Source organism: Poeciliopsis prolifica, unplaced genomic scaffold (assembly GCF_027474105.1).
Source record: "Poeciliopsis prolifica strain line A6 unplaced genomic scaffold, Auburn_PproV2 SCAFFOLD042, whole genome shotgun sequence".
In the NCBI taxonomy this organism is placed as follows: domain Eukaryota; kingdom Metazoa; phylum Chordata; class Actinopteri; order Cyprinodontiformes; family Poeciliidae; genus Poeciliopsis; species Poeciliopsis prolifica.
In genome coordinates this window covers 731,594-759,489 of record NW_026562417.1, presented here as the reverse complement: position 1 = coordinate 759,489, position 27,896 = coordinate 731,594, and the positions used below count along the sequence as shown (strand labels likewise).

The following is a 27,896-nucleotide window of genomic DNA, read 5'->3' as shown; positions in this document are numbered from 1 at the left end:
TCTCGCGTATAAAACTCACACATTGGCCTTATTCTTCAGCACTACAGTTACCTTTTCTGTTCACTACATGGACGGATGTCCCCTGATCTTGCCGTGACCTCTGAGAGACACTCGACTCAGACAGACACACACTCCCATGTAAGTGAGGACACCTTCAGTGGGAGGTGACATGACTTACACAGGGAAGAGAGCTTCCACATCAGAGAGTTATGGCGGGGACTCTTGTTTTCACATCTGCTTGTTTTGACCTCTCCCCATGCCCTGACCTTACAGCGGCCATGTGCTTCTGCACACACACACAGGCAAGCACACACCTTGTGGAAGTCCGGCAACATCATCTGTTAGGAATCTCTGAACACGTCTTAACAAGTTCAGTCACAATCAAAGGGAAAAATGGCACAACCTTCGCACAGCCACACTTTTTGTGCACAATCCGACACCATCTTTCCCTCTTTGGACAATTTCAAGAGCAATTAGTCTGTCCGTGCCACCAAGGTTAGACAGCATATCTGATCAGGGCTCGGATCCAGAGGAGAAACAGCGCCTGCTAATAATGTAGAGCTGGGGACGGGTCACCTGTGACTGCAGCTCAGACTATCTTCGCTTGTTTCTTCAGTTTTTTTTTTTATTCAGATAGGGGCTGGAGGCTTATATCCCTGCCTAATTTACACAACTCTTCCCCCTGGCTGTGTTTTGCCCTCTGTCGTAGTATATGGTACATGAAGGAAAAATCAAACATTTAGTTTCACCCATGGTGGCCTACCACCAGCATTTTCCTTATTAGGCTGAAAGCAAGCACTTATAAAGCACATTTATCGAGCAACTAATAAGACATAAAGCTAATACCCGGAATCCTGCTTGTTATAAACCATGACTTGAAAGAGTAAACAACGTTTTAGGGTTTGCAAATATGTGTCATGATGCTAACTGGCTTGAACCTCATTTGCCATGTTTACTTTAGAAGTTGGCAGAACAGGGTGACTTTCAGGTTGATCTGCCCTGAACTGCTTGGTAGAAACATAAAAAAATATCTTCTACCCCCCAGTCAGTGCATCTGCAAACAGCACACATCAGTGCAGATGTTGTTACCGAGTGAAAACTCACCATTGAGGTGAAGGAAGCTAGTTAAAAGGGGGGAAACAGTTGTTTACATGCTTTTCATTCAAGTTTTAAAAAAAATTAGAGCAAGGAAGACGTGTAAGCTAACATGTCTGTTCATACTATTCTGTCATAATAGCAACATATACCATGTGAAACTAGTTATGTGTGGTGACATATTGAAAAACCATGTAGACTTATTACTAGTATTTCAGGTTCTGTAGTCTTGGTTTTTATTTATATGCTGTTAAAATACATTTTTGAGTTTTAGCTAACAAATATCACCATTTCTTCTGAGTTTGTCTTATAATATAGTACAGCTTGCACTATTTTTCATGACCCTAAATAATAATATGTTCCACTATGATTGCTGATGGGTTGCTTAACTTATCCAGCCTGTTGTAAAAACACATAAATCTGCCTCGGTTTTAAGTGCCTGCCCTGCTAAATTGTAAGTGCAGTCGCTGGAAGTGCTCCATGATGGAAGGAACAGCCTGCATGGCGAGAGGAGGACATGCGTTACGTGTTCGCTCTCAGAGGAAAGATTCACACACCAAGAGTAAAGTGACTCTGCAGGTAATCCTGTATTTTATCGGGCTTGATTAAATCTGGGAGGTCTTTGAAACTGACTACTGTGCAGAGAGGTGTAAAATATAAGTTCAAATGGGCAACCTTTCAAATTACAGGTTGGTAATGCAGATTAAGTAAAAGTCAGGGCAGCTTGTAGAGCTGTAGTTTTTTTTTTTTTTTTCAATTTTAGAAATAGGAGAAAGAAGAGGGGGGAATCATTGAAGGATGGTTTTTTTAACCCTCTTCTGGTCCATATGTCCCAGATTTCTAGCTGGTATTACCCATTCTGACAATATATCAATTATGATAGCAGAAGTTGAAAATAGATTCAATTTATTTGTATTTTTTATTAAAGTCCAGAAGTTAGGTTGTATGTCCCTCTTACTTCTGCTCATTTTGTACTTTTTGACCCTAATTTGCTCAATATCACACATATATATGTATATGTGTTTCGCAAGAATCTGTTTCTTGGGTACATCACTTATAAAGTAGTGAAGTGTAACGTCCTGGCTGATGAAACCTTGTTTTGTTGCTCGTGTTCTCTTCAAAGTTCAAAACCCAGAAATACTATTCCACAACAGACCAAAATTTGGTTATGGTCTTTTAAAGAAAACATCAAATGTGTCTGTTGCTTCGAAAAGGAAAAGCTATGCATCAGTAAACAGCTAGGACACCAAAAGCAGTCTTAGGTGGAACAAAATTTGTAAGTCTGCACAAGCATTGCTTAGTTAATCCAGATATGCAGATATTACTGTGCTACAGATGAACTCGGTCGCTTGGCACGTCTGCTATTAAAGTTTTTATTTGTCTGGGATGATAAAGCTTTATGGCCAAGAATAGAGCTTCATGCTCCTCTTTAAAAGGATTTGTCATCCAAATTTTTTTCCCACTGTCCTTTTCTTAAATTATTCACAAAGTTGAAAATGTAGTCACTCTTAAGCTGTCCTAAGTGAAGAAATTTACCAAGCGTTCATCACCAAAAATTAATCTGATGAGCAGTTATACACAGAGTGCGACTACAGCAGTTCAATTAATTACCGAGAAGAGTATAAATACCTTCTGATTGGCCAATTTTAATAAAAAAAAATAATTTTATTCTTCAAATAAAATAACTACTCTTAGTTCTTTTATTTTCACAGTTAATATTAGCTTCACTTTGTCTTTTGAGAGATTCCTGCCTCATTTTCTATCATAAGGAAACTTCTTGATATCTCTCCCAAGAGTACGGACAATTTCAAACATATATTTGGATCCCAAAAGAGGGAAATAGGCAATCTGAAGGCAGTACTTGACAATGATGCAGCAGAACAGGCAGCAGGGTGGCCCACACCAAGACGAAGCTGGCTGAAGCTGCGTCCAAGACCATCTGTTGCCACCCAAGGGACACACCACTGACAGTGGCAGCGAACAACTGAGCCGAGGTCCTGTGGGATTTCAAGTCCCAGACAGACAAGCTGCCGCTGCTGGCCACTCAACCAGGCAACATGAATGACAAGCAGCAAAAGAGAGAAGTCGTAAGAGATGTGGCAATCCCACCTGACTCACCTCAACAGGGAGCAAGAAGTGAGTTTTACAGTTGTTTTGAGCTCAGTAATAAATGCCACAGTTAGCTTTAACAAATCTGAGGGGTTGTGTGGTTGTACAGGAGGAGCAGCAGATGAATCATTATGATTTTCTGAAACCAAACAGGTGTATGTAGGTCTAATATTTGGAAAATATAAAGTTTGTTTTATCCAGTTTACATAGAGCTCAAAGAGTTTATTTTTTTTTTACAGATGTTCCCTTGCCAGTTCTCATATCTATGTTTGAAGCCAACCAAATCAAAGCACCAAAGTTGAAGTAGAAGCAAGCTTAACTATAAAAAGGCTAAGTATAGAAAATTGAATTGTATCAGTATAGATCATTCTGACTATCCTGGGTGAAAGTCGAGAAAGCCAAGCCCTCAGCTCAAATGTGAGTTTCCACAATGGAAATTTGTCCATTGTGGAAGTGGAAATCAGCATAAATGTCAAGCAGTTGCTTAGAGAGTTATCAGACAGGCACTCTACACAAGGATGTAAAAGCACTCCAGAGTAAACGCAGCCTTATTGAAAAGCTGCTTTGATAATGAAACATGGAAAAAGAAACTGTATGCAGTCAGATACAATCTCTGTTCCAGATCTGATTAGCATTTTTGCTTTGATGCATATGTGAATGCATCAACAATCCAGTTTTTTCCCAATAGCTCCATCGTCACTTCAGCCTATTTTATTACATCAAGCCGTGCAGAGGTTCGTTACAGCATTGACATTCTTTAAGCCTGTCCACATTTCAGTTTTCTTCAACAGTACACGTTTTGGCTCTAAGACATTTTCAGAGATACTGAAACTTTGGTGCATGGAAGAGAACTCAAAATACTGATATACAATCTCATTCATTTGGCTCAGACACAAAGGAAAACACAAGTCGTGAGACAGTAAATTATAATGGGTGACAAAAGGGGGGTTTTAGAAAGAGAGTTTTTTAATGTCAGTAGAGGCATGACTATCCTACTTTATCTAGCTATCTATGCCATATATATATATATATATATATAACTCTGTCCTGTTCTGAGGCCACATATCCATGTGCTGTTTCTGCTGTCATCAGTTTATTGTGATTGTAATTCCATTTTGGAGAAGCATGACTCAAATATTTGTTTTTCTTATGGTAAGAAAAGTGCAGATCTCCAAATATGTTTTGAAAAACTGTAAAAAAAAAGAAAAAAAAAAGGGGCTATTATTGATCTATGTTCCAGGCTGTCTATATGTTATGGTTTTGTAGCTCTAAAACCAGCTGGCATTTGCTCCTTAATACTCAGTATATAATGGCTCTTTTACCAGGAGGAATATCGTTGTAGCTCTGCAACCTTTCATCACCCGGCTCCTTGTGGTACAAATGTTTGAAATATAATAATTTTTTTATTAAATACAAAACAGCCAACTAAAACCCAATTGGGCAAAGCTGAGTTAATAAATGTAATTAGCTTTTAATGGTCCCCGTTTCTCCGCTAGAGACCAGGCATGACAAAATTTACTCCAGGGACCCGAGGCTCCCTTCCCAAATATTCATTTGAAGCACGGTCTCTGAGCAGCCGCATACTTATTTTGTAGTCTGTCAAAAGCAACTGCTGCTTATTTTTGCACCACCTGAGAAATCCCACCAAGTTCAGAAGAAAACACGCTAAAATTTACATACTAATTGAAGCAGCATGACAGGGTTGACAGACACCCCGGCCTCTAATAGGAAGCTGCAGATTAGGTCCACAGGAAGAAGAAATGGGGTAAGAAAAAAAAAAAAAGCTTTCCGTTTCTCCGTTAGCGTGCAAACATCGTGGCAGAATGCGAACAGCGAGAATCGTTGCCACTCGTCGCGTCACATTGCTCACCTGCTGGCTAGTTCTTAAGAATTTCTGTACGCGCAGAGCAACATGGACGATGGGTGCTGAGGATTATGGGCCATCAGGAGGAAAACAAAAACATGTCGAGCTGGAAAACAAGGGAAAAAAAAAAAGGTTGAGTCAAAGCACCACAGACCCACAGGAACCGATGGGAGTGGCATGCGGATCAGTGGCTCCCCCTCCTCTCCCGGGGCAGATTACACAGACTTCACACAATGAGAGACAGGAATATGGCGGTGGCTCACTTTTTCTAGCCTAATTATCAGACGCCATATTGCCTCTCTTCGGGAGGAGAGGAGGTAATTTTGTTTCCGAGTCCTTTAGGGAAATTAATTCATTTTACTAAAGTGACTTGGTAATTACAGTGACATCAAGGTTAATTGCCAAATCTGTATTGCTTTGGCGCCTTCAACGTCAAAGAAATCTGTTCTCTAAACACTCACCAGCAGACAACAGGCCACACAGGAGACACGGGCGCACGCACACGTGCCCTGGCTGTGCTGGGCGTCCCGACTGTGTTGATAAAACCTCCACACCAATTTGGAAAGATCATGAAAACAATGCTGTATCTTGAAAAATACTTTTTGCCTTAATCTTTTTTCAAATAATCACTTTTTAGTAGTTCAAGTCCACTCAATTTAGAATGAAATTTGAGAACACCAATTTTCTGGCCTCAAACTGCTGTCTGGATTTAGGTCTAAGCTTTAACTCACTAACCTGCTTTGACCTAAACCAGTGGTTCCCAAATATTTTCTTCTGGGCCCCCCTATTAATTGCAATAAAAATTTTTTACTTCTAACGTTGGAATCGATCCTGACCAGCTCGCCCGTGAAAGCATTCCTGCATCATGATGTAGCCAACAGCATGCTCTCTTTAAACTAAACAGTGTTTGGCATGTAGATTCTTTAAGAAGGAGAAGATGAATAGAGCGCACAGCTTATAATTTTACTAAATACATGACTGCCAACAGGTTTAATTTATAGACTTTTCTCACTATCTAATTTTAAGCAAGGCTAAGTCTTTTGCATCAGTGGTATACACATTACCTTCTCCAACTTAATAAATTTACATATATTCATATCTTCTGATTCTAGCCTGCTCTGCATCCTCAGAACCAAACACGAAGAAGCAGCATTCAACTTCTACGCACCACAAAATCTGGAGCAAATTTCCATAAAACTGGAAAAGAGCTGAAGCACCGAGGCTTAAATATTGTGTTTAAGCCTCAGAACCCACCTGTTCAGAGTTCCCTTTGGTTAGTAGTAAGTGAAACACTGGCCAATATGTTTTATGTGATGATTTTGGTGATGTTTACAACCCATTTCATAATTGGTGACTGTGTTTTTATGGTGTAAAGCGCTTTGAACTGCCTCGGCTTCATTGCCTGTTTCAAACTAAAGCTCTTATTAAACAGGTTTTTCTAAATACTATAATCTGTGTGAACTTATAATACCCTGTTAAATCTTTGTCACTAAACATTTTACAAAAATCTGACTGAAGTTACAAACAGTATATTGATATAGTTGGAGGAAAAACTGAGGAAGATGGCAAGCCTGATAACACCTAAGATGTGAAATTTGGGGGTAAAAGTGTACCTAAATAAGCATATTTGCAGTATTATTACTTTCCATATATACTGTATGTGTTGCTCCCTTCTCAAAAAGTTTAAATACAAGGCAAAGTTACTGCAGTGCAACCTCTAATTTTTACCACAAAGCTGAAGACATTTATTCTCCTTGGACCAAATCAACAATAGAAACCCTCTTCCTCGTGTAAAGGGCTGGAATCAAGTGCCAACTATGGTTGTTATGAAACGTGTTCCTTAAAAGTTAAAAGTTATATTTGCGTTGCTGCACAAATATAACTGCTGATTCGTCTACTTCCATCCCTGCGTAATTAGAAAGAAAAAAAAGAGGCATTTTGCCTAACGTTGGGGCCCGTGCTTTTCTGCAGACCCGTCTCCAAACACTTTGATGTCCTCTGTAATGTCTTTTCTGTGTGTTTGTTTCTTCAGTTCCCTCTAGACAATACAGCAGGGAGAGAATAATAATAAATATATATATAAACAGTCCTTCTGCCCTTCCTGCCAGCATGAGTTGTCATTACTTCCATCGCTTGAAAAAGCAAATCAGATGAAGTGTCAGAATTATTCCATAGTGAGACGGTTTAACAACCGGAAGTCCATAGATCTGAGAAACTGCAGCATCTTCTGCCAAATGGCCAAAAAAGTATCACTATTGGACCCAGTGTAAGATTTATTAATTTCTTTACTTATCCTGTTTTACTGAAAGCAAACAAGCTGCACATTTAAAGCAAGATTTCAACACTACCTAGACATGACTGTATTTATTTTACTTTATCTTTTTGTTGCACTTCATAATTATATCCTGCTGGTAAAATTGAATCACTTATTGTGAAGCTCTTTCAGTGTGCAAGTGGGGGAGAAGTAAAAACTTCAAGATGATGTTCAAAGTTCACTGGTTTACAAACTGCTTTAATAGATATTGAATATTGACATCTTCAAGCTATGCAATCAGAATAAGTCGCTAATAAGAATATAGTTGGAGCCAAATGTTTGAAATTTTGATTGAAAGGATAAATAATATATAAATAAATAGTATTAAACCTTTCCTGAATTTTAGGTGTGACAATTTCAAACATCTCTATTGCCACTGGAAGTATTTCTAATGCCACAATAATGACAAAAGTTGTTACATTTAGAAGACTAGCTATTTTAAAATCTGAGCTTTTATATTGAAATGTTTCTTCAGTATTTCTGTGTATTCTTATTTCCTCAAACAAGTTTGTGATGTGCACCCGTCTCTCCTGTGATGATGATGCTGCACCATATTTCACAGTTTAGATGACAGGTGGCGTTGCAAGCTTCCTTCTTTTGAAATTATGGCCAAACCAGACATATAGTCTCATTTAATGTCAGTCTTTGTGTCGAATACGTAGCTATCCGGCAGCTCTGGATGTGGAACCTTGTGAATGTCAGTAAGAAAACCCACAACAGTGTTTTGAAACCTCGTATTATCTCAGAGTACAGCTTCTAAAATGTCTGCAGTGTGTGTTTGTGCGTTTGCCTTTTATATCCTAACAACAGGTGCAGCATCAAGCCGTCCAGGATGTTCCTAGACGCTGTGGGAATCCCTCAGGCCGCAGTCTCCCGTTGCCTGGAGCAGCTGCCAACAAGCTTACTTACAGAAAAGTATATTGAACTAACAACCACCCAGTAGGTTCCACTGAGGTAGAAAGACAAACGTGCCAAAAAAAAAATAATAATACAACAGCAGTTAAATAACAGGTTGGGTTATGATTGAAAAGCACAGCAACTGCGTGGCATGTAAATGTGAATTTGATCATTTCAGAGGGGAAAAAAATCTAAAATAAAACTTTCACTTGTGTTTGATTCACATAGTGTTGTGGATTTTGTCAAAAAATGAATGAATGCTACTGGGGTTTGAATGCATGTGTGAACATCAAGTCACTCCAAAAGCAGGAAGCAGACTGTAGCACATGGCATTCTGGGAAAATACAAGCAAAACAAACGAGAGAGGGAGAAATAACTGATTATCTTCTACAGTAGACAAAAAATAAATAAATTCCTTAAACTACAAAAATTTGATGCCAGTCCATTTTTGTTTGCATTGCGTGAAGAAGGAAGTGGCGCTCATGTAGTCATGTCATTTCTTACAGTGGTTCTTGCTGCAGCGACACCACAGGCGAGGAGGGGAACAGGTTTTTCTGAAAAGGGTTTGGTTCGTTTGAAATAGTTCAATGTGAAAGCAAACCGGTCCTGTGGACCAATTTTGGCCCCTAATTGAATTGAGTCTTCTGGGCTATCAGGTGAAACAAATCTTAGTCAAAAAATGATGAATACAAGTGCATGCCAAACGTTTTAGATCTGTATTTGTATAAAAACATATTTTTCTCCCCTTCAACTCCAAAAATTCTTTGCTAATTTCTGTTGGTCCAAATCTACATAAAGCATGTTAATGTTTTAGTTATGAATATATTTTAAGTTTTATATAGATATAGTTTAAGTTTTATAATTCTTAGTTTTAAATTCAACACAGTTTATTTTGACTCTGCTCTCCAATACCCTGCAGAGGAAAAACATTTCTAAACTATTATAATGACGTGCCGTCTTCTCACGTCACTCCCAGGAGAATTATATATGTGTATATATATATATATATATATATATATATATATATATATATATTTTTTTTTTTTTTAATTTATTTTTTTTTCTTCAACTTTGCTAATTTCCATGTCATGCCTGTGTTTAGGATAAACATTTCTGGTTGGTTGGGAAAACAGAACAGAGAAACAGATGTCCGTTTAAATGTCATGTTTGTCGCAGAGGCTGCGCTGACATTTCAGTCCCAGACTTTCACCTCCCGGATTTCCGCGCTGTGACTCATTACCAGAATCGGGTCGAGTCGGAGCAGTTGTTGTGAATAAACAGCATTTAATTGATAGCTGACCTCTCACATCAGTGAGCAAATGGGACCAAAACCAAGCGCACGCCAGGAAGACTTAACTATGCTCGTGTATCCGAGCTGATGCATCTCCATTTGCTGGTTCGTTTTTGTGTTTTGGGTTTTTTTTTTCTCCCCTCGCCTCCGTGAGCGGAGGATGCGTGATGACTGCTGCATATGCAGTTAGGGCAGCTGGTGGCCACCGATATTGATAATGGCACTGTGGACACTCAGCTTCTTGTCCTATTAATCACACCAGCCCGAGCTGTGACCTTTCTCCAGGCCCGCTGCTCTGGGCCAAGCCCGGTCCCCTGCCTCCGCTGCCCCCCAGGGGAGCAGGAGGCTAACATCACTCACCCCGTGTCCGCTAATGTCAGCCCTGAGCCCGGCTGTAGCAGCTCCATGGCCCCGCCCGGGGCCCCGGACAACACCACAGGATGACAGAGACATTGATCACTCAGGAAGATCCGGCTGTCTGAGTTGGGGGTAGGACACAGGCACACAAGTGTGTGTGTTTTGATACAACACCAATTGAAACTGGTAAGCCTAATTAAGCTTCACATCTGGGCCTAATGAGCAAATCAAGACCCATCATTGATCAAGAATCAACTGGCCCTGAGCTGCTCTGTGACTGGTTTCGGCTGTGAATCACTCTGTTACATGTGCCAGACGAGAACAAATATTTATTTAGGAGATTCTGAATAAATCTACATAACATGCCACTGTTTACAAGAAAATTACTGATTTTACATTTTCCTGCATTGCAGCAAGACATTTTAATGTATTTCATTAGGGCTATCACTAGGCAAATGCAACCAACACAAATTACTGCTTCATTGTGAAGTGAAAAGAAATGGATGCATGGATTCTCAACGTTTTTACAAATTAAAATATGAACATATGCAACTGATACATTTGTAAAAAAATAAATAAATAAATGAAAAAATCGGTTTACAATTAGGACATACTTTAAATTAGTCAAACACATACATTTCCATTAAAATACATCATAGTACATAATGAATGTCTAGTGAAAGGCTGAGGAATATGAATACTTTTGCAAAGCGCCACATTCCTCTGATATCCATCCTCCTCTAGTCTCTTTCCTCTTGTATTAGCATTTAAACCCATCAGCACCAACAAGTAAATCCTGCTTCCTTAAATCAATTAGTCTTTGCATGTTGAGTGTAACTAATAGCCTTGCTGAATCCTAGATTAAATATGCTAGATACAAGCTGGGTATGAAGAAGGATAGTTAAGATAATTAGGAGTGATAAATCCTTCAGAGCGAAAGCAAAAAAAAGCAAAAAAAGAGGATGTGTGTGTTGGAGGGATGTGAAACACTGCATTTGGGTAAGATCATAGCCTGAGAGAAATGGAGGAGGTTCAGATGGGTTTGTTATGAGGGTTAAAAGGCAAAGAAAGAGCAAAATATGAAGAAGAAAAAAGAAAGAATTTTAGGATGTGAGGCCAAGAGCCATCAAGTTGTTTTCTACATCGCCTCAAGCTCTCCAGATGGCAAGGGCTCGTCTTTACTTCACCCTCAGAGTTTTTGGCAGCGGCCAGCGTTCTCTACTGTCTTCTAGTTAAGAAGCTGCATGAATGCAATGGTGACTCCACTCATAGCTCTCTGTTTCAGCACTCTGATCTCCGGCTCATCATTCTGTTTTTCATTCCAGATTTACAATCTGGTGTGGGGTTGCCACTTCCTCTAGACTTCAACTAATGTCCACATCAACCTAACGTGCAGCGTAGCGATAGAGATCAATTCATGTGTGAAATGTTCAACATCCCAGTTAAAGTATGAATAAAGTTGATTTTTTTTTTTTGCTGACATTTCCTCCCACTCAATTGAGTCAAGTGTGAAGCAATTTCTCATGTGAAATTCAAAGCATGTGTCGTGTGTGCACACATGGTACAATACTTTCTGTATCTACCCAGGTTATGTTTGTCTGACCTTAAAATTGGTTTCAGGGGTCTGAAAGACTGAAGATTGTGGACCAGAAGAAATCTGTTCCAGCACCAACACTTGCAGTCGACACAAGTGTTCAATGCATTTCCCAGAGCGTCTCACTGAATTATAGACATTCGTTTCATAACTTTCTTCTACACATAAAAACATCTTTCCTAAGATGCATTCAAAACCTCAAATGAGCGTAATACATGCTCCACCTTATGCTGATAATACCTTGTTAAATTTTGGGATTTTGCCAAACACTGTTTGAGCTATTTAGCATGACAATTACAGCATTTGAACTCTGACTAATCAACTTCAATCTGTGTGAATAAGCTCTTTCACTCATTTGAGTCACTCTATTCTTTCATGCGGATTTATCTTAATCTCTAATTATCTAAATATCGACATCTTTATTTAATATTAGTGTCAAAATACATTTTCTTTTATATTACCTACTTTATGTTCTCTCATCTGAACTTGCCAAAGAAAATTGGTAAGAAAATAATGGAGAGAGCTCCAAATGTACATACAGACACATTAAGTGGTATAATACCATTTTAAACTTTTAAACATTTTAAATTTCACTTGGACTTCACAGCTCAGAGACAGAAATGTGTCAGCATTTGGCATGAATCATAATTTTTTTCTCAAAATATTTATTCTGGCCTTGTAGAAAAGAATGAATGGGAAAAAAAAAGTTACATTACAGCTTTGTGTTCAGCTAGATTTACACACCCGTCTGTGATGAGGTCTGTCTTCTTCAGCGCTAATAAAAGTCACCGGAGCTCTCCATCCTCGTGAGAGATGCTTTATTTTTTTCCTTCCGCCATCCATGACAAAAGCAGACCTCTAATTTACACCGAGCCACATGACAATGACTTTTATTAGAGAGGTAAATATAGATGTTGGTGGAAGCTAAACACACAGCTGCGGCTGACACCCTGAAACCGAAATGACACCCAAGTGGCGTGGACGGCTAAGACTCTTGGAGTCTTAGATCACCTCCAAGAGTTCAATCAGCGCTTCTCAGCAGTGACTTGGTTCCGTTAGGCTGCCTCCACGTTCAAATGAGATAACAAGAAGTACGGGCCCTGCCAGTTTCTACAACTCTTTAAAAAAACACCCACTCAGGTCCTTGGAGATTAATCTGCGAAATGTTAACCAATGCATATCATTAACGCGCATAGAGGGATGCACTGATGTGCTGAGTGCTCATTATTTGCTCCACAGCATTAAAACAAAGTAGCATCATCAATGTGCCATGAAAAACTGCACGCTATTTTTGGGTCGGCTTTAGATGTTTCGCATCATCACTCAAATATCAGCACGGAAGTAAAAATTTTAAAAAAAAGTTTATAAAAGGAGGATTTAATTTATTAAAGGGGAGGGGAGGCTATTCAAAGCAAACTGTGTGAAAAAGTAATTGCACAAAACAAGTAAGTCACTGTTCCACTGTTGGTGCCAAAAGTACTATCTGACGGTGAGTGTTTTTACAATTTTGCACCACTCTTCTTTTAATTTATGCAATTGCTTTACTTCAGCTATTTTGGTCATTTTTGGAAAACTTTGACCAGGTCATTGCAAAACCTTTATTTTAGAGTGGGAATCGTACTTCCATCAATTTCTGGAAGTTGTCCTGAAGCAGAAAAAACCCTCGACCTTCTCACTGCCAGAATCAGGTTTGACTGTGGATATAAAACAGTTGTAAAAAGGTTTAATGTGTCCTTATACACCTTTTGGAAATTTAACCTTTCTTCTTTTTCTTGCTAGTCCAGATCGTATTTTCTATGCGTTTTAGGAATGGTCAAGATGTTCTTTGGAAAAAAACTCAAAGACCTATTTTCCATTCAGGATTGTTTTTTGCAGTGGAACCTTCTTGTAGATGTGATTTTTCTTAATCTCTTTTTATTGACTCATTAACAATGACTTCAATTAAGCCAACTTTAACCTGCTGCTGGTTCAGTTATGTTTAAAATGTATATTTTAGACAGGTTTTTGGACTTTTTGTGACCTCTTGGATGAATTATTGATGTGCTCTTGGAGTAATTTTGGTATGCCAGTCAGCTAAAGGTTGTTCTCCAATGCTTTCTTCAATTGTTGATTATGGTGCTCACTGTGGTTCTCTGTAGTTCTTGAGTCTTAGTGCATTAATCCCAATTACTTTGGGATTTGATCTTCAGTTTCTTTGGATCAGCGTATGATGCGTTACTCTTTCAGGTCTTTCATCTTGTCACTCTTTGATTGGTTTGGACAGCTTTCCTCTTTCAATAAATGAAATAATCATTTCAACATTACTGCTGTTCCATGAATGATAGACGAATATAAACTGCACTCAATAACTTTGAAATATAACATGTACATATGAGCTGCAAACGCAGGTCTCTACATATTTTTTTTCTTTTTTTTTTGTACTTTTACTAAAATGTGTACCGCTAACATACAAAAATGAAATTTCCCAACAGTGCTTGCAAAATTACAGTAGCCTACAAAGTCACTGATAGCTTTCTTCATTTTTCAGTCAGAATTGAACAGCCTAACACACTTCCTCATGCTTTTCATCGTCACTTTTGTCTTGAGGCCAATTTGCTCTCTGTCCAGGCGAAAAGCTGTAAATTAGTCACATCTTGGTGTACAAAGGGTGTGAAAAAAGTAGAAGCTTATAATCCGGAAATTAGAGTATTTATCCGGAGTAGAGTATAAACATTTAGAATATCTAAAAGGAGGTATAAAAGCAAAAACTAACTTGTAAGTGGTCAAATGTTGTTCACAGAAAGGTAAATAGACTGACTGATCTTTTCTTCCCCCCAAAGGAAGGCCGGGCAATCTTCACGATGCATTTGTAGCGGCTCAGTGGGGCATCGGAGGAAGCACAGCAAGACATGAGAAGGACTCTGTGGCTAACTGGTGCATCACATTTTATGAGACGTCTGTTCTCCTCCCATGGGTTTTCCCCGACTGACTGTAGACATCAGCTGTCAGTCGGCAAGCCTGACAAACAGCCCACAGCCACACATGTTGAGCCGGGTAGTGCAACAGTAAACAGCGATTTAAATGGCTCGAGGCATTTTAAGGGCCGATCTGACAGGACGAGTAAGCCATCTCTTTACAAAAACCAAAGGGCATAAACAGATTAACCTTGATATCTGGTATCTAACCCTTATTTATTGCGTCTCGTCCACGGTAACCGCCCACCGACTACGCTTCAGCTGCAAAGGTGAGGAGTTCTCCAAGCGACATCGTGAGGTCTGCCCTCCCACTCGTTCTCCGGTGCCTCCTTCACGGTCTCAGAAGAAAAGGCATCATTCCCCTTTATATTGGCCACCTTGACGGCTTTGAGATTAGCTTCAATAAATATGAGGACCGGCAGTTTTACTGCATGGCTCATTGGCATGGTGGATGATAGATATTATGTGCCGTGGGTTAAGGGAAAGAATGTGGTCGAATGGACAAGGAGAAATGGCAAAGTCGAATGGATGATAATGAAAGAGCAGATGCTGGCTTTTGCAGGGATGGATGATAAACTTTTGTGAATGCCTGACAATATCCAAAGAAAACTATTACTGGGAAAAGGTAAACAAAGCAACCTTTTAGTAATCTGCCTGTCAGTAAATCTGAATATTTCTGAAAGATAATAAAAAGGTTTGGGCCAAGACTCTACCTTATTCTAACAACAAACTATGATTTGGTGTTTTAAATACTTTGCTACTGCATTGGGGAGTTATGATTTGCAGGATTAGATGATTATGCATTCACTAAAGAGAAAAAGGGTGAATATATTTCAGCTAACTGAGCATTCAGTGAGGCTGTGAGACCTGAGACTGGCTTCAGGAGGAACTCATTTGCACCACAGCTGCCTAGGTTTTGCTCTTGACCAGGCCAGCAGTTTTCCTGTAGGGAAAAAACAACATGACAATATGTGTCCTTTTCTATGTGCTGAATAAATAATGCGAGTGCCTGTGGAGGACAATGGCTTTGCAACCATTTCCCCAAATACAGGGTCAGAATTGTTTCATTTGTAGATATTGTCAGCAATGCAGAATTAAAGTTTTCACTGACCGTTTTGACACTCGGTTCGTATTTTATTTTTAATTTAAGCTAAATGGCTTTAAAAAATTTTAAAAACCACATATTCCCATAACTGAGAGTAAATAAACATAAAGTTTATGACACGTAAACAGTTAATACACATACATTGTTTCAGTTCTGTTGTTAGATTTATCTCGGCATTAAAATCCTTCTGTTTTCTAATCATCTGTTGGTGTTTTAGGGGTGGGTGACTGCTTTACCGATACCCGAAAATGAAAAATTAATATATAAATACAATACAATACAATGGTGTTTTTAAAAGAAAATGAGAAATAATAAAAAGCAGTAACAGCTTACTTACATCGGTGGTAAAAAAAATAAAATAAATAAATAAATAAAAATAAAACAATAATAAGCTTTGCTGGGTTGGTATTAGCATTTGTCCAAAATTAGCTTTCAAACAGTGAAATTATTCAAGATGGAAACTGTTTGTCCAAAGGTTAATCATTAGATTTTTCTGCTTATAGCCAATGAAAACGTTTAAGAGCTGTGTGTTTGATTTCTGCTTCGATGTTATTTTCAAAAATGTTTGTCATTTTGACAAACATTTACTGAAAGAGCTACAGACAGACAGATATTATATAGGTAGAATTAATATGAAACGCAAAACAGAAGAAGTCAGAAAACATAATGTTTCTCGTGGAAATGTGAAATCAATCATGATGGCTGCTGATAAATGGTCAATTATCCTGTGTGACAATCCAAATATTTGAAGATTTGGATAGATAATAAGCTCCCAGAATGGAAACAATCATCACTTTTTTAAAATAATAACATGACTGGAAAGAATAAAAACTGTGTAAGTAATGTTTACTTTTCCGTCGTGATACTATACTGTTTTACAAAATCTGTACTCGTTGGTCAAGCTCATTTCTGTTAGTTGATTTTAGCACTGGGCTAAAATGAACTCAGTTAAGCAAGTGAATTAGACAGATGAGCAATTGCTTAAAAGTTTGGAAAGGCTTGAAAGAAAGACGAGACTAGAAACTAGATGATTTTTAATAAGTGTTACTCAATTATTTAGTTTTCTTTGAGCCAAGAATAAGTAAAAACATGTTAATTAAAAAATAATTAATTCTATCTGGGTCAGAGACTGTGTTAATGCTTAAACAACATCCAGAAATAACGTAGAAGAATAACAATAAGTTGTATGAGATCAGTATTTAATGACTGAAATTATTTTGTTAAATAGGAAAATCACTGTTCGCACATTCAGTGGATTCTGTTCAACGCTCTCCAGAAAGCACAGAGGAGAAGGTTATGGCAGAATATTACAGACTTTAAAAACGACCAGGCCAGATGTGATTTTCATGAACTGAAATATTCTATAAAAAAAGAGCATTTATGGTGGCTACAGATGGAAGTCTGACGAAAGGAAGGCCTTCCCTGCCTGCCTTAGCTGCTGAGTTTTAAAGTCACTCCTTTAATAAAGAGTGACGGCCAAAGAAATGCAACACACAAGTCTTATTATGACACTGTGCAAGTTGCCTTTGTGCCGAAACAAGAGATTTGCACCGCTTGACTCTTTTCTATTGTTCCCATTAAATCTGTATATGGAGACTAAAGAACATTTAGTGACTATTATACTAACCAGTAATACTTTCCTCTTCCTTTTTAGTTATTACAGCTTTTAATCCATTTTTAATAATTACTTAGTGTCTGGTGTGTATTGATTAAGACAAAAAGGATTCTTATCTCTCTGAAGATTTCTTTGAAGTATGCCTTATAGCAAGATTAGTTAAATATAAGGTCTCATTCTCCCTAAATTATTTAAAAATATAGTAAAATATAATGAGTCATGATCCATGACTCACTATAATGAATCAGGATCCATTCAAATTCTAAGCACGGCATCCAAAGTGAACAATATACCACCTACAGTGTCACCAAAAAGGGCTCATTTACAGTTTTCCCACTTAGCATTTTAAAAAAATGTTGCCTTTCCAAAAACAAAAACAAAAACAAATGTAAATTAACTGATAATTTTTACAAATGTTATGATTATATGAAGGCACTGAATCTGCTCAGTACTGGTTTCCATTCTCGGATAACAAAGTGGTCAAATGTCCAGTCATGACCTGGAAGTCAGACGAAGATGGTGGTTAATTTTTAGATGTTTGCCGAGGTAAATAAGATCGGTGGATAACATTGGCAATGCATACAAGTATCGGTTGACCACTGATCTCCCAAAATTAAGAAAATCTGTGCCAATAAATCGGTCCAAACCTCTTTATCAATTGTGGCAGAAGAGCTTATTTAGCGTCGACTGGATGGAGCAACCTGCTACGAACAAGTACGCTGACAGGGTAGGCCAGCTAAGCTACAACACTGGAGAGGCAACACACTGGACTTGGCTAGAACCGAACCAGACATTGACCAGTTAGAAAGACACGTATCAATGGAGACAGAGGTCACAAAGGCCGAGGTTTTTCCTCACAGAGATAGAAACAAATACACTGGGTCTTTATGAACGGAGATGAATGAGATGACTGCAACTTGGGAGCCGACTGCGAGTCTCCTTAAATGTCCAATCCAGAGCCCAGACGTACATCCAACTGAACGTTTGCAAAATGTGTTTGTGTTCGAATGCTGCCAGTCCATACTGACTGAGACTGAAATGATCTACAGAGAAAAATGAGAGAAAATAAACCGCCAAACAGATGTGCCAAGATTGCGGAGACACACTCATGGATATTCATGGCTGTCATTGCTACAAAGTCGCTTTAATAAATGCAAACATTTCACAAAATTTCTTTTTTCTTTTAACCTTCAATATAGGTACAAATCTTTGCGGAAAAAAAACATGTTGTCGTCTGACAGGTTTATGCATGATTCTGCTGTTTTGTTGCCATACCGGCAGGATTTCTAAACTGACTGTGAATTAAGGCGAATCTTTGCTGGTGCACATGCATCAACCCATGTGCACCAACTGAACCTAAGACCATATAAAAGAGCACATTTAGATTGCCATATCACTCATACTGTATATGAATAGCTTGTACTGCGTTTTGTCTCCTGCTGTGAAGTGTTGCAAATTCTTTTCACTCAACGCAACAATCCGAAATGACCTTAACGTCGACAACAAGGACACGAGCGATGGATTACTTGTCAATTTGACTGCATAACAGAATCGTGGCGTTGGAAGATGAATTACCCTGCAAACCAGGCAAGACAAGTTGGCGTGTGTGTTCATTTAAACCCGATTTATGTATTTAACGGCTTACGACGGGGCGTGCGTGACAGAGTGCCGCCGGGTGCCTAATTCAGATGTATTACAGCCAACGGCGAGCACCTCTGACTGACAGGCAAAACATAACGCTTGGAAACAATTATTCACATGCAGGACTCTGCATTAGGTGACCGCTCAGCTTCATGACAAATGTTTTGTTTCTGAGCTCAAATTAATTCCTTCCATCAGCTTCTATGAGTGTCTACTTGGAGGGGAAGTAAGCAACACTGGGCTTTTTTTTTTTTTTTTTTCCTTTGATAAGTGCCCTCTGTCTTATCATTGTCATGAGCAATGCTGCCACCTTTGCTGATTTAATCAGGGCCTGTCAATGTGTCCGCACCGCTCGAAGCTTTGTGTTCATCTTTAAGTGCTGCAGAGCGTCCGCACAATAGGAAGGCGACTCCTGATCAATACGTCAACAGAGATGACAGGCTTGTTAGTGAAAAACGTCCCCTAGTGTTTGGCTTACAGATTTTCTTACCGCTGTGGTCTTGCCTTGCAAGAGTATTAATACACCTTCGACTTTTTAAACAACCTTCTGTGTGTTTTGGGGGATTTTAGAGATCAATCAGTGCAATGTGGGACATAGGTGTGACATTTCTAGGCCTGTTTTTTATGCAACGTTGGTGGTGTATGCTGACATTGCACAACATTCCCACTGTCAAACATGGCAGAGGGAGCTGCTCGAGTTGATTGGATGACGGATCATTCTTCCACAGCTGCTACTAACCTACCAACATGGGTGTTCACCTGACCTGACAGGCCCGGCATTAGTCAGGAAAAGAATTAGACGTCCGTGTTGAGAAAATGTGTTGACAAGTATTAAGTTTCCACTCTAAATAATTTGGCTTTTGTTTAACAGTTGCAATCAAAACCAGCTGTTAATGAAAGTTAAAGGAGTCATGTTTAAAGTTTGGCACAAGTGATGCAGGTGGACGCAGCATACAAATGAAGGACGTGTTTGGTCTGATGCTAAATGCAATCAAAGCTAAAACTGAACTCAACCTAAACAAAATAATAGCATAAAATCATCTTCAAGTGATCCAGTAGTCCAGTCTGCAGAGGACGAGAGGAAATTATGCAGCAAAAATATATTTCTTCATATGCACACACCAGGCAGACTTAAAGTCAGTATTATGTGTTCCTGCAATATTTTCATAGCATTTTCTTTAGAAAAATGACTCCAATCAAGCAAGAATATTTTGTTGCAAAATTGTTTTCCAGAGATTTTTAATACTACAGAAAATGGCTCCTTTAAACTAATGTTTTCTTTTATTTTAAAATCTAAAAACATCCATACAATGATAGTTCTTTAAAACTGTCAATAAATGTGATACTCAAATTCATATACCTTTTTTCTTTTGTGGCTCCAGATGAATTCTGTTTAGATGAAGACAAAGATGGGTCTTTCAGATGTAAAGTTTGCCATTTTCTGGTCAGTCACATATGATAATATAATAAAATACATAGAAGTTTAAGCTCACAACATTACGTGATGTGAACAAGTATATTAACATTTACCAAGGCCCGCGCAGACATGCCTGGATGTTATGATGTTCGTGCTTCTTTACTTTCAAACATCTGTGTTGTCGTGCGGATTAATCTCCCCAAAACTTTTTATTCAGAAAAGGAAAAAAGCAATGGACTGGCAAAAAAAAAAAAAAAGAACATCATTAAACTCTGAAATTCTTTCTTATTCATTCAAGCATTCAGAGCCAGCGCATCGCATCTATTTAGAGCAGCCAAATTGATTCAATTTGCCATGTTTGCATCACGCCTTAATTCAGCCGCCTCTCTGCGAGTTGTGAAACATGCGTCGTCGGGGAGATGGTTTTAGTGCGATTCTTCTTTTTGTACTTTAACTGCAGATGCGTCGTCTTCTGAAATCTCATTTATTAATGTAACCGAGCAGATGAAGGCGGCGGGAGGGCGAGGGGAGGGAGGAAAAAGTTGCAATGAGGGTGGAGGAAAGAAAGAAAAAAGAGCCTCCTGATGAAAGCTGTAGATTAGGTTGTCAAATAGCTGCAGAGCTTATTTAACTGATGTTATGATTGTTCAAGCAAAGCAGCAGTTCTGTCCCAGGGACTCCAATCCCCATCATATTTAACGACTGTCTGTTATTAAGTGCGATATGAATATGGTGCGAAGAAAAACATTTAGCTGTTTAAGCAAAACCAGATTAGCAACTAGAAAGCTAATTAGACAAAGCCAGTCCAGATGAATTACAATTACATGGTTTTCTTTGAGTTCTTGATTCAAAGATGTACATAAATAAAATTAATGGTTCAGAAGTGATACGGTTCCATTGAAGCAAAATCAATTAGTTTTTGTCAGAAGCCTTACTGTATTGGTCAAAAGATAAATATCTATTTAGCATTTGAGGAAAGAGAATGTGTTGGAACAGATAGCAGGCCTCAGCATCATTACTCCTCCACTGTGCTTAACAGTGACCAGTAGGGGCTTGTAAGGCCTGAAGTGTGTGCTGGTTAACTTAAAAGGTGAATCTTTGTCTTCTAATTCCACTTAGTCAAATACTAAAATAATTAATATGAGGTGTTTTTCATTAAGTATCAATAACTTTATTCAAATTAAGAAATCTACATACACCTCTGACTGTGCACATGGAGAATGTTTTAATAGGTGTCTCTCTATTAATTCATTTCTGAGCAACAAATCGGACTTGAAATGTATGTTTTGCTGTTTGGTCCAATTTAAAGAGTGCCAAAAAGGGACTTTATGTCATCCTAAAAGACTCAACCTAGAATTCATGTATACTTTTTAAGAGCATTTTCTTACATTTATGGAACTGTTCTATAATTTTGGCTCTAAAAAGGTTGTAACTACCATTACTTTTTTTAATATACTCCAGTTTATTGGAGGCTTCGGTTTTTCAGATTGTGCTCCTGTAGCACATGTGAATTCATTTTCACAAGTCTTTTCTCCAACTTTACCAGGAGGGCCAATAAAACTGAAGACCACTGTGTATATTTTTATGGACAAATTTTACGTTCGTTCCATCTTTTGCTATTTTACAAGGGAGTTGACATAAACAGTGGCCGCAGAGATGTGCTCTAATAAGAAAACAAAAGCACCAAATCACCAAAATGACTTTGCGTAGCCAGGCCCCCCAGTCTCCTCTAAAACCATTCAGGATGTTTGTAAAGATTTTATGATTTCACCTTAGCGCAATATTAGGGCTTGCGTTTGGCCCACAGGAGTCCACTTCAGCACCTAAAGCAAGACTAAATCAATAGCACACGCAGGTTAATAGCAGTTGTGTTTTTGGGAAGCTGGCACATCAACTATTAATTAGCTGGTGATTAGAGTCAGCTGGAAAGAATGAGTCACAGCCCGAGGAGGCTATTGTCCTTGTGCTCAGAAAGGATCAATCCTGTGTTAAAGAGAGCAGGAGGTTCTGTGTCCAAATGTACATCCTTTGTGGAAGTACAGTTTAAAAAAAAAAATACTACAGGACAAGAGCACGTTTTTGTTTTTTGTTTTTTGCCCCCCAAATCTAGATTTGGAGTTGACTGAGAGGCAACTGAACTAATTTGAAAAATAAAGATTTTAACTTAATCTAAATGGTGGATTTAAGATACGTGTGCAGGATATTCTTCAAGTGGTTTGGCCCAGTGTGAAAGTGAGCCAAACCAAATGTTCAACCCCTTTTGCAAAAGTACCTTGAATGTTTACGTATTTAAGAAAGTAAAACAGTATCCTGAATGCTTCCGTATTTCATGAACTGTTGAGTTAATCACGTCAAAAAGGAAACTGACACAGTTGCAAATCATATGAGAAACATTCAACTGTGGTAGAATTCAAATGAAAACATGGAACGAGTATCAGATTAATAAATTCATAAGAATGTAATGAAACTGTCCACCACAAAACAGAGAAATTTGTAACTGCAAATGACAAGATGTGCAAAAGGGTAAATCCCCCCAAAAAATACAAAAAAAGGAAACAAAAGTTTTGAAGTAGTTATGCTCTACATAAATCTCCTGAAGCAAAAAAGTCTGCGTTGCATATTTTCCCCTTTAGTGGAAGTCATTTTTCAGTGAATATTAAATTGGACTCCCAGTGTTTATATTGTATCTCTGTGCTTCTTTGATGTAATTACAAAGAAATTGAGTATGCCGCAATATGAGGCAACAAATGTATATCGTTATAACGTTATTTTACCAGCTTATCCAAGTAAAACACATATTTTAAAAAAAGGGATTGGCTCATAAGTGCAGATGAAGCATGTGAACCCTGGAGAGAAAAATCATAATGTGGACTTTCAAAGCAGTCAGCCTTCCCTGAGGGTTGCAACTGAAAAGTAACATTTACCCCAAATAAACAACATCACAAAAGCAGCTCTGACATAAAACAAGATGAAAAGGGGACATGTGTCAAATACATATCATGTTTCCAGCTTTGGGAAGCGGCGCGTGGCGTTAATGGATCAAGGACCGTCTCGAAAGCAATTACCTTAAAGATTCCCAGAATGAAAAACCAGGTGTCAACAAATCCAAACCTCAGAGGTCAGATTTGATATTCTGTTTGTTGTCTGACGGCGCCGTTAACCGGGTTTCAAACGGAGATGCGTCTCGTTTTGTTTGTTGGGAACACAAAGCCACTCGTCTGCTCCAGCCGGTGGCCAAATTCACTGCGATTGTTCTGCTTGGGGATCCAGCTTTTAAAGCACTATATGCTATAAAGACAAGTCTGCTGAAAGTGTCGATTTCTTTCACATTTTTGGCTTTTGTGGTAAAGCAAACAAGCATATCTGCTTCAAAAATACTTTTTGGCGAATAGAAAATCTAAGCTGAGCAGATCTGCAGGTGAATCTCAATATTTGTAATATTCAGTAATTCAATATTGAGTAATTGCACACATAAATTTCCATTTTATTTTTAATTATAGCTAATGGAAGTCCAAAAATCATTTTCTCAGAAAACTTCACAGTTGTAAAACACACAAGAATCAGAAGGTCACTATCAATGGAAAGTTAAGTGGAAAGAAAAACTGTGTTAGAAAAATTGCACAAGCAGTAGGGACAACCAAATTGAAGATTGTGGACTAGAGTAGTCATTTTAATTCAGTAATAGTTACTTCTGTTTAAATACATAGATGTACATACATTGTAGTATTTAACATGGTGGTTATGGTGCTTTAATGTCACTGACGATGTGTCTTCAGGTTGTCCTTTTGTTAATATTTTTTGGATGGAGATTCGAACAAGGAATGGTCAGATCAGCTCAGTTCAATTTACAATTCTTATGGTACGTTTTTTCTAAAAAGTATGTACATTGAAACTCACATAATGCATACTTTGATTCACAAATAAGAATAATCGTGACGTTTTCCTTTCTTGCTCGATTCAAAACTGCTACTTCTATTTGAAAAATTGCTAAACTGTTTTTCTTTATTACTAAAAAGTAATAAACTAAAACTTTCAGTACAGCATTACAGTCTCAAGACTTAAGGAGTTTTTCATAACTTTACATGTTTCATTTTTGAGATCTGAGGTTCTGAGGTTTAAAATAAGCCCATATCATGTCAGCTCCACCTCCATACTTGACAATTGTTTTGAATTTATATTTATTACATAAAGTTTATGAGTTTTGTCTGATGTCAAGCCTTTTCATTATTGATGTTCAGTTCACGATCCATGTGTGGGATCAGTTAAGAAAACAACCGCTTTCCTTCTGAGAACTTCTGCCCTTTTTTATTTTGACAAATATACATATTATAATAAAAAGTACTGAGTTCAACTCAGTTAAAGAAAAATCCTACAGAAAGCGACCACACAGATTTTTCTTCCATTTCACAGAAACGTCTCTCTGTACATCCTGTCCTAGCCAAACTGGCTTTTATCGCTCAACTGATTACAGACATCAGGAGTCAACATGATGTATTACAAAACCATCTCGAAAGTCGCCCTCCCAAAAAAATCATTTGCTTTTTGATTATGATGTATTCTCTATAGGCTGCGGTGATTCAAACTGGATGATTCAGATTTGGATAATCTGCTGCCTCACCAGGTATGATTCATGATGCATTATGGGAAGAGACCCCAACTGAAGAGATTACATGTCTGCCATCCCATTTTTCTTTCAATCAAAGTTTTACACAAAAGTCTGATTGAAAGCAATCTCCAGGCATAGAGGCGTACTTGAATGATAATTGGTGTCAAGGCTAAAGTCTAAAAGCAAAAAAAAAAAGAAGAAGAAAGGAGAAACGTCTTACTTTTGGAAACGGTGTGCTGGCGCTCAATTTTAGACTTTCTCGGGAGTTGATTCCAGAGATTTTCTTGTTGCTTTCCCCCAAAGAAATCGTCTTTCCAAAAAAGCTTAAGCTTTGTCACAGATGAGCTCCGCTCACTTCTCGATCGGAAACTGATGAGAGTTGCACGTTCACCTTAAAAGAAAAATAAAATATTTGCATTACATATAGTGCAGCAGTTGCAGGAGTACAGATTGAATGTACAACCTGACAAGTTTCTTTATAGCTTATGCTTCTGATGGATGACAGATCTGTTGCTTTGTGTTCTGGCATTTGTAACAACCAGCAACTCTCAGTTTCGGGGTCCTTATCGGGACACTGCATTTTCCCCATCCAAGGTCGTCTCAAATCATCCCCCTTCCCGGCAAATTAAAACCTGAGTTCCCTCCCGCTCCCGAGGAGACAGCCTAAATAAGTTCAGTTGATGGGTGAATATAAAGTCTGGAGAACAGAGGGGAAGCGTCATTATCATAGAAAATGTTAGCGCAAACGACGGATGCCGAGGCTTTCAGAGATGATTAGCCAATAAATTCTAAGTACGCCGTAATCGGCCCGCCTCCGCTGAAGGGTAAACACAACATGAGGCTTTCGGTTGAACGCTCAAGTTGACTGCTTGAAGGCAAACGGCTCCGAGGTTTCACATTGTGAGGGAGCGAGGGAGAAGTTTCCACCATGGCCATCCATGTTGTTTTACAACCAAAAACATCCCAATAGAACTTAGTGAAGGAAAGTCATAAGAGGCAGTTCACGGGAAGGTAGAGCGCAGCAACAGGTGGGGGAGGAGAAGCAGGCATTGGTATACTTTATGTTCTGTACAGCTTGTTTATTTAAGAGACTTGGAATGGTAGGTAACTTTGATGAGTAAATGCATTTTTCTCTTTTCCTTAAATCTTAATTTATTCATTCATTCACTCAAAGCGTTTTATAAAACAAACGTCCCACAGAGAGCAATCAGAGAATACAGTGTTGGCAAAATTTACAATAAAATTGCCCAATTTCTATTAACTTTGAAACAAAGAAAACAGCATGATGCTGCCAAACCTGCAAGGCCTTCAATGAATCATCTTGTTATCAATTCTGACCAGCTGGTTTCATATTTACATGAAACCGTCCTTCAAACTTCTGGTAAAAAAGGGAAAAAAGAAAGATGAAAAACTGGAATCTGTTGATTGACATTTTAATACATTATACAACCTCAAAAATAACCCGAAAAACTGATTGATAATAATTGTAGTTGAACGGTTAAAACCGCTAAAATGAGTGTCGGGGCAGCGTTTGATGGTCACTGTCTGAATCCATATGTCCATTGCAATTTCCCCATGTCTTGTCAGTTGGCCAATAATTTGATGAGCAATTAAAATGAGGCTGTTGTAAACAGCTTCTCATCCAGCTTGATGTGTGGCCCGTCAGAGCGGGAGAGGCTGCAACCTCCAAACGCTCCTTAAATGCCAGCAGCAGGTAATCAGCCAGCAGAGGGGAGAGTGAGGAGGGACAAATGTGACAGTGAATAAAATCTAAATACTTATCCCAACAGGCAACGCCGAGTCCTACTGCTCAGATCTACACATCGCCACAGCATGCCAAACCTGTTAACGCACAAGAGCCGAATACCCAACAATGCATTAATTCAGATCGGCACCGAAAAGCTAAAAGCCTCTCCATGTCTTAAAGGTCAGGAAAAATGTCTATCTGTGAAAACATGAGGTCTTGACAATGTTTTGAAGGACAATGTTTAGAGTAGGACGGCGGTGTAAGCCGTTTTTCTCCCCATCATTGTTAATTATATGATTAAATGCTGAGGTTAAAGACCCGTTCAAAGCCTTGCATAGCTAATAAGGGCCCAAGTGAGAGGCGCCTGGATTTCATCCCTGCCTCGTATTCCACTCAGACGCACACGCGCGCGCGCCTGCTAACCGGCAAATGTAATTGGTTGCATCACGTGGAGCCATTTTACATATCAAATTTGTGAGCCAAGAAATGCCCCGTCGTAGCACCGCGTTTAACACAAATAAGCATTTGCCTCATGCCTTCACACAGCAGCGGCTGAGCCAGAAGGGCCTCTTGTAAAGTTATTCAGCTTTAAGCGACTGATTCGACGCGACCGCGTGAACGTGGATTGAGTTTTTTTTTTTTATTAGACAACCGAAGTGTGCCGCTTTTCAACCGAAATGTGCCGCTTTTCATGCTTGTTAACTGCGAGGCAATAACGGCGACGCAATGGCGACCGGACAGATGTGGAAAAACTCCAGGTGAAAAAAAAAAAAAAAAAAAAAAGTCCTAAAAAGCTCTTACTCACATGCTGCCTCTCATTAACGGGGACATTTTGACATTTGGGGAGAGATGTTTACCAGTCGCTGGTAACGTCCATTAGCGCTGTTGCCAAGCAACTGATCCTAACCCGGAGATATTCCAGGAAGAGACTTGGACCCCCAACAAACAAGGTGCAGCCCCCGTTCTCCAACTTAATAATTAGGACAAACGTCTTCATTTCACCGCTGTAGAACAACTGCAGCTTCATGAACATGTTAGACTGCCATTTCTCATCATGTCACTGCATGTGAGTTAATGTCATTAACATGAATAAGAAGATATTCTGTTTATTCTGTATTTCAAAATCGCCCAGATTTCAAGCTTCTATGCAACTTTAGTTTGATTTTTATCTGTGGGTATGTTATTAAAATAGTTCAGATTGCTAAGGTGGGTTTATTTTTAGATATTTTTTATCTTCAGTGTGGTATATTATATTATTGTACTGTTGTAAAAAGTGAATTTCTCCACTGT

General features: G+C 38.6%; 1 long non-coding RNA gene across 2 annotated transcripts in view; it reads right to left on the bottom strand.

The window, feature by feature from the left end:
- Nucleotides 1-27,515, bottom strand: part of LOC129376124 (uncharacterized) — a 90,369-nt gene extending 62,854 nt beyond the window's left edge. The window contains exons 1-3 of one of the 2 annotated variants that reach the window (XR_008607716.1): nucleotides 27,412-27,515; nucleotides 25,080-25,250; nucleotides 15,343-15,418 (exon numbers count right to left, since the gene is read on the bottom strand). This is a non-coding gene — a long non-coding RNA (uncharacterized LOC129376124). The remainder of the gene's footprint in view (nucleotides 1-15,342; nucleotides 15,419-25,079; nucleotides 25,251-27,411) is intronic. The other variant, XR_008607715.1, reaches the window with a different exon arrangement.
- Nucleotides 27,516-27,896: the final 381 nt, after the last annotated feature.